General features: G+C 54.8%; 1 long non-coding RNA gene across 1 annotated transcript; it reads right to left on the reverse strand.

Moving 5' to 3' along the window:
- Positions 1-1,330: 1,330 nt before the first annotated feature.
- On the reverse strand, positions 1,331-5,158 carry LOC141096542 (uncharacterized). Its single transcript, XR_012233710.1, has 2 exons — positions 3,386-5,158; positions 1,331-2,794 (listed from the first exon to the last, which is right to left on the reverse strand). It is a non-coding gene; the product is annotated as an uncharacterized lncRNA (long non-coding RNA).
- Between the last annotated feature and the right edge of the window lie 8,158 nt (positions 5,159-13,316).

Below are 13,316 nucleotides of genomic sequence, written 5' to 3' on the forward strand. Positions count from 1 at the left end.
CTGGGGGGCGCTGTGTGAGGCTGGGGGTTGCTGTGTGAGGCTGGGGGCGCTGTGTGAGGCTGGAGGCGCTGTGTGAGGCTGGAGGGCGCTGTGTGAGGCTGGGGAGGCGCTGTGTGTGAGGCTGGGGGGTACTGTGTGTGAGGCTGGGGGGCGCTGTGTGAGGCTGGGGGTTGCTGTGTGAGGCTGGGGGGCACTGTGTGAGGCTGGTGGGCGCTGTGTGAGGCTGGAGACGCTGTGTGAGGCTGGAGGCGCTGTGTGAGGCTGGGGGGCGCTGTGTGAGGCTGGGGGGCGCTGTGTGAGGCTAGAGGCGCTGTGTGAGGCTGGGGGGCGCTGTATGAGGCTGGGAGGCGCTGTGTGAGGCTGGAGGCGCTGTGTTAGGCTGGGGACGCTGTGTGAGGCTGGAGGCGCTGTGTGAGGCTGGGGGGCGCTGTGTGAGGCTGGAGGCGCTGTGTGAGGCTGGAGGCGCTGTCTGGGCTGGGGGCGCTGTGTGAGGCTGGAGGCGCTGTGTGAGGCTGGAGGCGCTGTGTGAGGCTGGGGGGCGCTGTGTGAGGCTGGGGGCGCTGTGTTAGGCTGGGGACGCTGTGGGAGGCTGGAGGCGCTGTGTGAGGCTGGGGAGGCGCTGTGTGTGAGGCTGGGGGGCGCTGTGTGAGGCTGGGGGGCGCTGTGTGAGGCTGGGGGGCGCTGTGTGAGGCTGGGGGTTGCTGTGTGAGGCTGGGGGGCGCTGTGTGAGGCTGGGGGTTGCAGTGTGAGGCTGGGGGGCGCTGTGTGAGGCTGGGGGGCGCTGTGTGAGGCTGGAGGCGCTGTGTTAGGCTGGGGACGCTGTGTGAGGCTGGAGGCGCTGTGTGAGGCTGGGGGTTGCTGTGTGAGGCTGGGGGTTGCTGTGTGAGGCTGGGGGGCTGCTGTGTGAGGCTGGGGGCTGCTGTGTGAGGCTGGAGGCGCTGTGTGAGGCTGGGGGTTGCTGTGTGAGGCTGGTGGCTGCTGTGTGAGGCTGGGGGCTGCTGTGTGAGGCTGGGGGTTGCTGTGTGAGGCTGGGGGGCGCTGTGTGATGCTGGGGAGGCGCTGTGTGTGAGGCTGGGGGGCGCTGTGTGAGGCTGGGGGTTGCTGTGTGAGGCTGGAGGCGCTGTGTGAGGCTGGGGAGGAGCTGTGTGTGAGGCTGGGGGGCACTGTGTGAGGTTCGAGGCGCTGTGTGAGGCTGGGGGGCGCTGTGTGAGGCTTGTCGGGATCCCTCAGATTACTCTTTCTTCTGAAGGACCGATGTTCTTGGGTGTGAAGCATCATATGTCTCTAATTAAATCAGCTCCGTCGAGAAGAACTACACAGACACCAGCTGTATGGTACAACTCAGGATGCCTCCAAGACGCCTCTGGCTTATCAGTTAGGCTTCCGTCTTTTATAGTAAAGAATTTAAACATTTTACAGACATGCGCAGTACAAATGATTTTACAACTTGTTTTCGACAAAGAAAGTCATTTAGGCGAAAAAGCAGAGGTATTTGACCTTGGTTCACAAGGGAGATGTCTGAGACATCTCCTCGAAGAACAGATAAGGTTTTAAACAAGAGAATGCAACATAGACAGAACTCAATTTAACTCCTTCAGTTCCTATCATTCCCCCCTTTGACATCTTCATTTTCCACAATCTGGAACACTGGATCCTGCAACAACAGCGGATAGTGGCTCGTTCACCAGGTACTATCCCAGGCCGATGGGTTGCCCAAGGGAGACAGGTCTTCTACCTTCTCCATCCCCCAGATACTGAAGCCACGTCCATCATTGCAAGAGTACGCTCCTTCATGCCAGAAATGAGATGTCAATCTAGGACTCAAAGGAATAATAGTTAAATTCTTGTTGTTTACAGTCAAACTTCCTTATCTATTTCTACATCTTTTCTTGCATACAGAGATACACCAAAAAAACAAGTTTCAATAGCACATATATTACGAAGATACAAACAACAATACGTAATAGACTTAGTATAATCCCAGTTATCCAGCCTCCAATACCCTTAAACCAATTAGCTGGATTAAGAAAGGAGAATGTATCTGACCACCAACTATCCTTAGTACGATCATTGTCTTTATTGTACTGATCTCTAAGTTTTTGAACATCCTCTATTTTTGATTTTAACTTTAAACTACTGTTGGGATCTATATAATGACAGCAAGCTGGTCCGATGACTTGACACATACCTCCTTGCGCTGCAGTTAAATAATCTAATACTATGGTATGCTGATTAGTGACTATGATGAGCTGATTTTGGACAGCAACGGTGGTGTCCAATATATCCAATATATCCCATATTTGGTCATCTAAGTAATCTGTAGCCCTGACTAATTTATCCCACATTTGAGTAATCATAGGATAAATAAAAATAGAGCTGACAATTTTATTAGCCACACTCATCTGCACTATATGTGGTCTCCCAGAGGGACGAGGTGTATTGTCAGCAGCTCTTTTGTACAACGTGTGTTTAGGTATGCTCTGAGTATTCAACTGGTCATTCGGAATAACAAAGGTAGCTGGAGTCAAACGACCCAGAGTACAAGCACCTCTTACCCCTACTGGCAACCATTTATATGCATTGTCTCCACATACCCAGTACATGTCACTAGGTAGGTCCCATAGGGCTGAATGTTGTAATACCAGTCTATGAACTAAATCTATGAACGCAGATACATTCTGAAGCATACACCAATTTGGAAGTTGTCCTAAAGGGCTACACTACCCTACATCGGGATTTCCACAGGTGGGAGTTCCTTTCTCATATCCAGATGACTCGTTGCAAGGTATATTACCTGAAATATTAAAACAAGTTTCATTATTGCCCTGGGGAAATAAATTGGAATACTCCCAGGACGTGTTATGCAACCTTCTTTCTAGCAGTATTGGTTTGAAGGCATCAGTAGAGTGGGAAGTTACATTAAAACTAACTTGTAGGCCATACATTGGAATTTGCCCCAGGTAGGTTAATCGAGTTCTATTCCTGGGTACCCAAGCCCCCCCTTTATATGCCAGATATTGAAGGTATGTATTACTTCCTGAAAGATTACCCTGCCACCAAGGGTATCCTACCCATCCCACAATAGGTATACCAACAGTTGTGTTCCATAACTTCACATTATTTGTGGCATTATTAGCAAGTGTATCAGAACAACTGGTCCAGGCAAATAATTCCTCGGGTGGCATAGGAATAACAAGGAACGGAATACTAGTGGCCGATACTGGTGAATGTGTGCAGATCCAGCAAATGATTTGACCAATCATTCAGTAATTTTTCATGATGTTGTATAAACTTATTATTCAAGGACATTGGAGAATTTAGATTGTCCCACGCAGCTACCATTATTACAGATAATGCAACAAAACCAAACCAAAACATTATGCACTCTTATGCTTTGTTAACTCCTGTGGCTAGTTTGCAATGCGATGCGTGGATCCAGGTTGGTCGTCCTTCCAACTTAACAGAAGTAGGCGTTGTTAGGAGTACTTGGTAAGGTCCTTGATATCGGGGTTCAAGGGTCTTTCTGGAGTGTTTCTTGACATATACGTAATCACCAGGTTGTAGACAGTGAGTTCCTTCCACACTATCTGGATCTGGAATGGAAGAGAAAACTAGAGAATGCATTTGAGTTAAATGCTTTTGCAACTGGATTACATAACTTGTCAAATTATCCACATTAAGTGTTAAGACCTGTGGGTAGTACAACCCTGTGTTCGGTGGTCTTCCAAACAGTATCTCGAAGGGTGACAGTTTAGTTTTCCCCGTGGGTGTGTACCTTACTGAGAATAATGCTAATGGGAGACACTCTGGCCATGGTCTATGGGTCTGCTCCATGGTTTTCTGTATTTTCAATTTCAGTGTCCCGTTCATTCTTTCTACCTTCCCTGAACTCTGTGGGTGGTAGGGTGTATGAAATGCTTGTTCTACACCTATCATTTGCATTACATTTTGCATTACCTCAGCAGTAAAGTGTGTACCTCTGTCTGATTCAATTGTTTCAGGGACACCGAATCGTGGTACTAGTTCCATCACCAGTTTCTTTGCAGTGGCTCGAGCTGTAGCCGTTTTCACCGGGTAGGCCTCTGGCCATCCAGAGAAGAGATCTACACATACTAGGATATTTGCATACACTCCTACCTTGGTAGCTGTATGTCGTCAATCTGCCGTCTCTGAAACGGGTAGAGAGGCCTAGGTGTCGCTTTCTTAGGGACTTTTACTGTTTTACCTGGGTTGTGCTGTGCACAGATGAGGCATGATTGTACAAGTTTCGCGGCTGCGCAACTGAAGCCAGGAGCGATCCAGAAGGCATCTACCATGGCACACATGTGACTTTTTGAGGTGTGATTGGGGCCATGTGCTGCTTGCGCCATGATTGGGTACAGGGACTTTGGTGGGCACATTTTATCCTTATTCTCCCATACTCCATTTGAGTTCAGCTCAGCTCCCAGTCTCCTTCGGTGTACCTTCTCTGTTTGGGCAGCCTTTTGCTGGAGGGATTTCAGGACATCTAGACCCAATGTGGCTGGAATACGCTGACTCCCCGCCACCGTCCACTGCTCTCTCTAGGCCGCCTTGTGCTATTTTAGCAGCCTCGTTTGCCCTTCTATTGCCCTCTACCTCCACGGAGTCACCTTTGTGTGTGCTTTTACCTTGACAATGCCAACCTGGACTGGTAACATCAATGCCTCCATCAATTGTTTCACCAGCTCTGCATTTTTAATGGGCTTCGAATCTGTGAAAATATTAGCGACTTTACCTGCAGCGGCTCTACACGCCTCAGTGAGTGCCTTCAACTCTGCCTCCTGCGCCGACATGTGAGGAGAGAGTGGTTCCGCTCGGATTACCTCATGTGAGGATACTACTGCATATCCAGTGTAGAATCGTCCATCCTGGTGGTATCTGGGGCCATCTACAAAAAAGAAACTCAAAGTCTGCATTAGGAACAGGTTTTTCATGAATGTGTGCAAACCCAACTGTCTCCTGACTCATCAGTTCTATGCAGACATGTTCATGCGTCATGTCAAAGTATCCTTCCTCACTTGCCAATACGGTCACCAATTCCCCCTTTTCTGAATCCACAGGCAGGAGGGTGGCTGGATTCAGAACGTTACATCTTTTGAGGAGTGACATACTCAGGAATTAGTAGGGCACACTCAAGTCGGAGCTGTCTGGCCCTAGACAGATGTTTTGGTTGAACTTGTAGGAGTATGGCATGGATGTCATGTGTCATCTCACATGCCTTTCCTATTACGTCTCCACTTTTTTCCTTGTGCTCCAGCATACATGACAGGTCGTTTTATTATCCTTGTTTGCTCAATTTCTTTAGCTACCTTAAGGAGGTCTTTCGGATCTACACGTCTCCATTCAGGTCTGGCTGTCTGTACTGCGTCTCGTAAGTCTTTGTTCATACCGTCAATGAATGCATTCACCAGTATTCTAACATCAAGTGGGTTTATGCAAATGTACCCCATGTCTGCCCATTTCAGCTGTAACCGTCCAAGGTATATCTCTACTCTCTCTCCTTTTTGCTGTGTCACATTAGTCAGGAGTACAGACTGCTCTGATTGTTCCACTGCAGCCCATTGTCTTAGTGACTCACAGTACATCTCCCCAGATCGTGCAGATTTATCATCCATGCCCCAAGCCTGATTCTTTGTCACATCTGTGTGTCTTAATTATATGATCTAGTGCGTCACCTGCCTTTAAACTCACCAACCTCTCTAAGTCTGCCCAGGTACACTTATATGTCTGCTGTACTTCCTTTATGTGTCTGTAAAACGGGAATGGTTGGTCTTCAGGGGCAGGCAGCTGCTTCAGCAAAGCTAGCTGGTCAGAGGGGCTCCAGGGATAATACACCTGCATCTTTCTTATTCTAGTCACACTTCTAGGTCCTGATGAGGTTGGCCGTCTGATGTCTACTGTCAGCTTACTCCTCAAGGGCCAATGTCCCCACTACCCACTATCCACACTATTATGTCAGCTTCTTATGATCTTGTCTGGATAGGATTTAGTGCAATTCTCTTAGGTCAGTAGCACAGGTCACACAAGTAGCTATTCAGTCTGGGTTTGTCTGAGTCTGACCACAGTGTTTACAAGTCCATCTGTTTTGTCTGGGTCTCTGGTTACACTTTGTCAATCAAACATTCATAATACACCTTCCACACTGCTGCACATTCTCAAGCATCATTTATTCACTTGCTATTTTCTTCCCTTGTCTGTGCCTTTTTGTACATCCAAACATTCACACTCTGGTATTTTTGCCTTTTTCAATATTTGTCCCACTTGTTTTACTGCTTCCTTCCTTCTCTGTCTCTTGTAATTTGACACAATTTGCTATACAAATCAATCACACAACTAGAAGCAGGTTCAAACACATTAATGACCAAGCAATCACTTACAATTCCCTTCTAAATTAGGCACCATATCTTACTTTTAACTTCCAATCTTCAATTAAGTACTGTTGCTTTAAAATGCACAAATCTTTCAGCGTGTACCTTACGGATAGAATTACAGAGAATTTTGAGCACAACTCACACTCAGCAGAGATAAGAGCGAAGGGAGAAGAAAAACTACGCAGCTCCATCCTTCACCCCTCCCGTCAGAATGCAGCGTCGTCCTTCACAGAATTCTGTAGTTCTTTAGACTTATCAAAATCAATTTCTACAAAGAAACTCAAAATCACGGGATTTCACTGTAAGGGCAGATAACTGTATAATGAGATTAACCATGCCTTGCCCTTTTTCTGGCCAAATGCATTCAGGAAACTTTACAATGTAATGCCACATATAACACGAACTATATCATTACTCAATTCATTCAGTCTCAGATGTAGATTTGAAATATCTATAACGCATCTGTCCGGGATTCCACCACAACTAGAAAGGTCACAAATCTCTTGACACAAAAATGATGTGTGATGATTCATTCATACGTGCTCATTCACTGATTTTTTTTTTTTTTTTTTTTTACTCAATTACTCATCTCTCATCTTATTCAGAGGTTCTCATAGACATATATACAAGGATTCACACAGCCTGCCTATCTTGCACTTTGGATTTGATTAATACTTTTTCCAGGTTCTTTGCTGCACTACTTCCATATCTATCCTCAATTATATCACATAACCGATTTCCTTCTTCAGGTGTCTTTCCCTGACTGTTCCCCATTTTATCTTTTATTCTTATCCTGTTTCTCTTGTTGTCTTCCTGTTAGTCCCCTGCCTTAGGTGGTGTATTGGGTAAGCTCAAGACTAGGCTCTACTATACCTCGTTACCTTCTTCCTAAGGTGCTAACAGGCTAAATGGAGTGTCTGTTCCTCGGTGTACTACGTGTTTCGTGTACTTATATGCTATGTAGCATCCGAACAGAAATACTCCCACAACACACAGGATTGTAAATAAAGTGTCCATCTACTGGGGTTCTTCAGTCATATCCTGTCACAGGCTCATTTCACGGTCCTGTGCTCATTCGGTCACACTCTTATCTGTCACAAGGTTTATTCGTAAAGGGTGTTGATTTAAGCTTAGGCGGTGACCTCCCCGAAAGGACGCTGTCACATGGCCCAGTTAGGCAATATCACCACTCTTTGAACGAATACCTACTGTGCAGCTTATTTTTCTACTTTCCACAACCTTTCAAATCAAAGTAGCCATTCAACAACCTCCTCTATTCCTAGTGCGGAATCGTCTATTGTGAAAAACTTGTCCGTCCGGGCTGCGCAGTATGAACTGTTCACCCAGCCTTATATTCCATAATGTCAGACCTCTCCCATTTTGATTTGCATCAGCTCTTTTTCTAAAAATAGCTGTGCACACACAGAACCTACAGTAACCTCTCATTCGAGCAGAAATTACATATGCGTGTCACACCCGATTTCCTCAGAGTTCTTATATGGACCTGATTTTACGGCCCCCTCCTCTACTAGATTCCCCTTTATACGGACCTTAGTTATAATGATAGATTATGAAGAGCAGAGAAGAGAAAAATTGATCTCTTACCTGGCCAGGTGTTTAGGTCTGCTGTTCACAATTTCATCAGTAACTGGAGTGGTCTGTAGATCGGGTAGTCTTGGAGAGGTGCCTATATCAGGTCCCTGTTCGGGCGCCAGGAAACTGTCGGGATCCCTCAGATTACTCTTTCATCTGAAGGACCGATGTTCTTGGGTGTGAAGCATCATATGTCTCTAATTAAATCAGCTCCGTCGAGAAGAACTACACAGACACCAGCTGTATGGTACAACTCAGGATGCCTCCAAGACGCCTCTGGCTTATCAGTTAGGCTTCCGTCTTTTATAGTAAAGAATTTAAACATTTTACAGACATGCGCAGTACAAATGATTTTACAACTTGTTTTCGACAAAGAAAGTCATTTAGGCGAAAAAGCAGAGGTATTTGACCTTGGTTCACAAGGGAGATGTCTGAGACATCTCCTCGAAGAACAGATAAGGTTTTAAACAAGAGAATGCAACATAGACAGAACTCAATTTAACTCCTTCAGTTCCTATCAGGCTGGGGGCTGCTGTGTGAGGCTGGGGGTTGCTGTGTGAGGCTGGGGGGCGCTGTGTGAGGCTGGGGGTTGCTGTGTGAGGCTGGGGGGCTGCTGTGTGAGGCTGGGGGCTGCTGTGTGAGGCTGGGGGTTGCTGTGTGAGGCTGGGGGGCGCTGTGTGAGGCTGGGGGTTGCTGTGTGAGGCTGGGGGGCTGCTGTGTGAGGCTGGGGGTTGCTGTGTGAGGCTGGGGGCTGCTGTGTGAGGCTGGGGGCTGCTGTGTGAGACTGGGGGTTGCTGTGTGAGGCTGGGGGGCGCTGTGTGAGGCTGGGGGTTGCTGTGTGAGGCTGGGGGGCGCTGTGTGAGGCTGGGGGGCGCTGTGTGAGGCTGGGGGTTGCTGTGTGAGGCTGGGGGGCGCTGTGTGAGGCTGGGGGGCGCTGTGTGAGGCTGGGGGGCGCTGTGTGAGGCTGGGGGTTGCTGTGTGATGCTGGGGAGGCGCTGTGTGTGAGGCTGGGGGTCGCTGTGTGAGGCTGGGGGGGCGCTGTGTGAGGCTGGGGGGCGCTGTGTGAGGCTGGGGGGCACTGTGTGTGAGGCTGGGGGTCGCTGTGTGAGGCTGGGGGGCGCTGTGTGAGGCTGGGGGTTGCTGTGTGAGGCTGGGGGGCGCTGTGTGAGGCTGGGGGTTGCTGTGTGAGGCTGGGGGGCTGCTGTGTGAGGCTGGGGGCTGCTGTGTGAGGCTGGAGGCGCTGTGTGAGGCTGGGGGTTGCTGTGTGAGGCTGGGGGCTGCTGTGTGAGGCTGGGGGCTGCTGTGTGAGGCTGGGGGTTGCTGTGTGAGGCTGGGGGGCTCTGTGTGATGCTGGGGAGGCGCTGTGTGTGAGGCTGGGGGGCGCTGTGTGAGGCTGGGGGTTGCTGTGTGAGGCTGGAGGCGCTGTGTGAGGCTGGGGAGGCGCTGTGTGTGAGGCTGGGGGGCACTGTGTGAGGCTGGGAGGCGCTGTGTGAGGCTGGGGGGCGCTGTGTGAGGCTGGGGGGCGCTGTGTGTGAGGCTGGGGGGCGCTGTGTGTGAGGCTGGGGGGCGCTTTGTGAGGCTGGGGGCTGCTGTGTGAGGCTGGGGGCTGCTGTGTGAGGCTGGGGGTTGCTGTGTGAGGCTGGGGGGTGCTGTGTGAGGCTGGGGGGCGCTGTGTGAGGCTGGGGGTTGCTGTGTGATGCTGGGGAGGCGCTGTGTGTGAGGCTGGGGGTCGCTGTGTGAGGCTGGCGGGGCGCTGTGTGAGGCTGGGGGGCGCTGTGTGAGGCTGGGGGGCGCTGTGTGTGAGGCTGGGGGTCGCTGTGTGAGGCTGGGGGGCGCTGTGTGAGGCTGGGGGGCGCTGTGTGAGGCTGGGGGGCGCTGTGTGAGGCTGGGGGTTGCTGTGTGAGGCTGGGGGGCGCTGTGTGAGGCTGGGGGTTGCTGTGTGAGGCTGGGGGGCTGCTGTGTGAGGCTGGGGGCTGCTGTGTGAGGCTGGAATCGCTGTGTGAGGCTGGGGGTTGCTGTGTGAGGCTGGGGGCTGCTGTGTGAGGCTGGGGGCTACTGTGTGAGGCTGGGGGTTGCTGTGTGAGGCTGGGGGGCGCTGTGTGATGCTGGGGAGGCGCTGTGTGTGAGGCTGGGGGTTGCTGTGTGAGGCTGGGGGTTGCTGTGTGAGGCTGGGGGGCGCTGTGTGAGGCTGGGGGGGCGCTGTGTGAGGCTGGGGGTTGCTGTGTGAGGCTGGGGGGCGCTGTGTGAGGCTGGGCGTTGCTGTGTGATGCTGGGGAGGCGCTGTGTGTGAGGCTGGGGGTCGCTGTGTGAGGCTGGGGGGCGCTGTGTGAGGCTGGGGGGCGCTGTGTGTGAGGCTGGGGGTCGCTGTGTGAGGCTGGGGGGCGCTGTGTGAGGCTGGGGGGCGCTGTGTGAGGCTGGGGGGCGCTGTGTGAGGCTGGGGGTTGCTGTGTGAGGCTGGGGGGCGCTGTGTGAGGCTGGGGGTTGCTGTGTGAGGCTGGGGGGCTGCTGTGTGAGGCTGGGGGCTGCTGTGTGAGGCTGGAGGCGCTGTGTGAGGCTGGGGGTTGCTGTGTGAGGCTGGGGGCTGCTGTGTGAGGCTGGGGGCTACTGTGTGAGGCTGGGGGTTGCTGTGTGAGGCTGGGGGGCGCTGTGTGATGCTGGGGAGGCACTGTGTGTGAGGCTGGGGGTTGCTGTGTGAGGCTGGGGGTTGCTGTGTGAGGCTGGGGGCGCTGTGTGAGGCTGGGGGGGCGCTGTGTGAGGCTGGGGGTTGCTGTGTGAGGCTGGGGGGCGCTGTGTGAGGCTGGGGGTTGCTGTGTGAGGCTGGGGGGCTGCTGTGTGAGGCTGGGGGCTGCTGTGTGAGGCTGGAGGCGCTGTGTGAGGCTGGGGGTTGGTGTGTGAGGCTGGGGGCTGCTGTGTGAGGCTGGGGGCTGCTGTGTGAGGCTGGGGGTTGCTGTGTGAGGCTGGGGGGCGCTGTGTGATGCTGGGGAGGCGCTGTGTGTGAGGCTGGGGGGCGCTGTGTGAGGCTGGGGGTTGCTGTGTGAGGCTGGGGAGGCGCTGTGTATGAGGCTGGTAGGCGCTGTGTGAGGCTGGGGGGCGCTGTGTGAGGCTGGGGGGCGCTGTGTGTGAGGCTGGGGGGCGCTGTGTGTGAGGCTGGGGGCTGCTGTGTGAGGCTGGAGGCGCTGTGTGAGGCTGGGGAGGTGCTGTGTGAGGCTGGGGGGCGCTGTGTGTGAGGCTGGGGGGCGCTGTGTGAGGCTGGGGGTTGCTGTGTGAGGCTGGAGGCGCTGTGTGAGGCTGGGGAGGCGCTGTGTGAGGCTGGGAGGCGCTGTGTGAGGCTGGGGGGCGCTGTGTGTGAGGCTGGGGGGCGCTGTGTGTGAGGCTGCGGGGCGCTGTGTGAGGCTGGGGGCTGCTGTGTGAGGCTGGGGGCTGCTGTGTGAGGCTGGGGGCTGCTGTGTGAGGCTGGGGGTTGCTGTGTGAGGCTGGGGGACGCTGTGTGATGCTGGGGAGGCGCTGTGTGTGAGGCTGGGAGGTGCTGTGTGAGGCTGGGGGTTGCTGTGTGAGGCTGGAGGCGCTGTGTGAGGCTGGGGAGGCGCTGTGTGTGAGGCTGGGGGTTGCTGTGTGAGGCTGGGAGGCGCTGTGTGAGGCTGGGGGGCGCTGTGTGAGGCTGGAGGGCGCTGTGTGAGGCTGGGGGGCGCTGTGTGTGAGGCTGGGGGGCGCTGTGTGAGAGGCTGGGGGGCGCTGTGTGAGGCTGGGGGCTGCTGTGTGAGGCTGGGGGCTGCTGTGTGAGGCTGGTGGTTGCTGTGTGAGGCTGGGGGGTGCTGTGTGAGGCTGGGGGGCGCTGTGTGAGGCTGGGGGTTGCTGTGTGATGCTGGGGAGGCGCTGTGAGGCTGGGGGTCGCTGTGTGAGGCTGGGGGGCGCTGTGTGAGGCTGGGGGCGCTGTGTGAGGCTGGGGGGGCGCTGTGTGAGGCTGGGGGTTGCTGTGTGAGGCTGGGGGGCGCTGTGTGAGGCTGGGGGTTGCTGTGTGAGGCTGGGGGTTGGTGTGTGAGGCTGGGGGCTGCTGTGTGAGGCTGGGGGCTGCTGTGTGAGGCTGGGGGTTGCTGTGTGAGGCTGGGGGGCGCTGTGTGATGCTGGGGAGGCGCTGTGTGTGAGGCTGGGGGGCGCTGTGTGAGGCTGGGGGTTGCTGTGTGAGGCTGGGGAGGCGCTGTGTATGAGGCTGGTAGGCGCTGTGTGAGGCTGGGGGGCGCTGTGTGAGGCTGGGGGGCGCTGTGTGTGAGGCTGGGGGGCGCTGTGTGTGAGGCTGGGGGCTGCTGTGTGAGGCTGGAGGCGCTGTGTGAGGCTGGGGAGGTGCTGTGTGAGGCTGGGGGGCGCTGTGTGTGAGGCTGGGGGGCGCTGTGTGAGGCTGGGGGTTGCTGTGTGAGGCTGGAGGCGCTGTGTGAGGCTGGGGAGGCGCTGTGTGAGGCTGGGAGGCGCTGTGTGAGGCTGGGGGGCGCTGTGTGTGAGGCTGGGGGGCGCTGTGTGTGAGGCTGCGGGGCGCTGTGTGAGGCTGGGGGCTGCTGTGTGAGGCTGGGGGCTGCTGTGTGAGGCTGGGGGCTGCTGTGTGAGGCTGGGGGTTGCTGTGTGAGGCTGGGGGACGCTGTGTGATGCTGGGGAGGCGCTGTGTGTGAGGCTGGGAGGTGCTGTGTGAGGCTGGGGGTTGCTGTGTGAGGCTGGAGGCGCTGTGTGAGGCTGGGGAGGCGCTGTGTGTGAGGCTGGGGGTTGCTGTGTGAGGCTGGGAGGCGCTGTGTGAGGCTGGGGGGCGCTGTGTGAGGCTGGAGGGCGCTGTGTGAGGCTGGGGGGCGCTGTGTGTGAGGCTGGGGGGCGCTGTGTGAGAGGCTGGGGGGCGCTGTGTGAGGCTGGGGGCTGCTGTGTGAGGCTGGGGGCTGCTGTGTGAGGCTGGTGGTTGCTGTGTGAGGCTGGGGGGTGCTGTGTGAGGCTGGGGGGCGCTGTGTGAGGCTGGGGGTTGCTGTGTGATGCTGGGGAGGCGCTGTGAGGCTGGGGGTCGCTGTGTGAGGCTGGGGGGCGCTGTGTGAGGCTGGGGGGCGCTGTGTGAGGCTGTGGGGCGCTGTGTGAGGCTGGGGGTTGCTGTGTGAGGCTGGAGGCGCTGTGTGAGGCTGGGGAGGCGCTGTGTGTGAGGCTGGGGGGCACTGTGTGAGGCTGGGAGGCGCTGTGTGAGGCTGGGGGGCGCTGTGTGTGAGGCTGGGGGGCGCTGTGTGAGAGGCTGGGGGGCGCTGTGTGAGGCTGGGGGCTGCTGTGTGAGGCTGGGGGCTGCTGTGTGAGGCTGGTGGTTGCTGTGTGAGG

The sequence above is a fragment of the Dendrobates tinctorius genome, unplaced genomic scaffold (assembly GCF_039654945.1).
Source record: "Dendrobates tinctorius isolate UK_male_01 unplaced genomic scaffold, ASM3965494v1 ptg000075l, whole genome shotgun sequence".
NCBI classification, from domain to species: domain Eukaryota; kingdom Metazoa; phylum Chordata; class Amphibia; order Anura; family Dendrobatidae; genus Dendrobates; species Dendrobates tinctorius.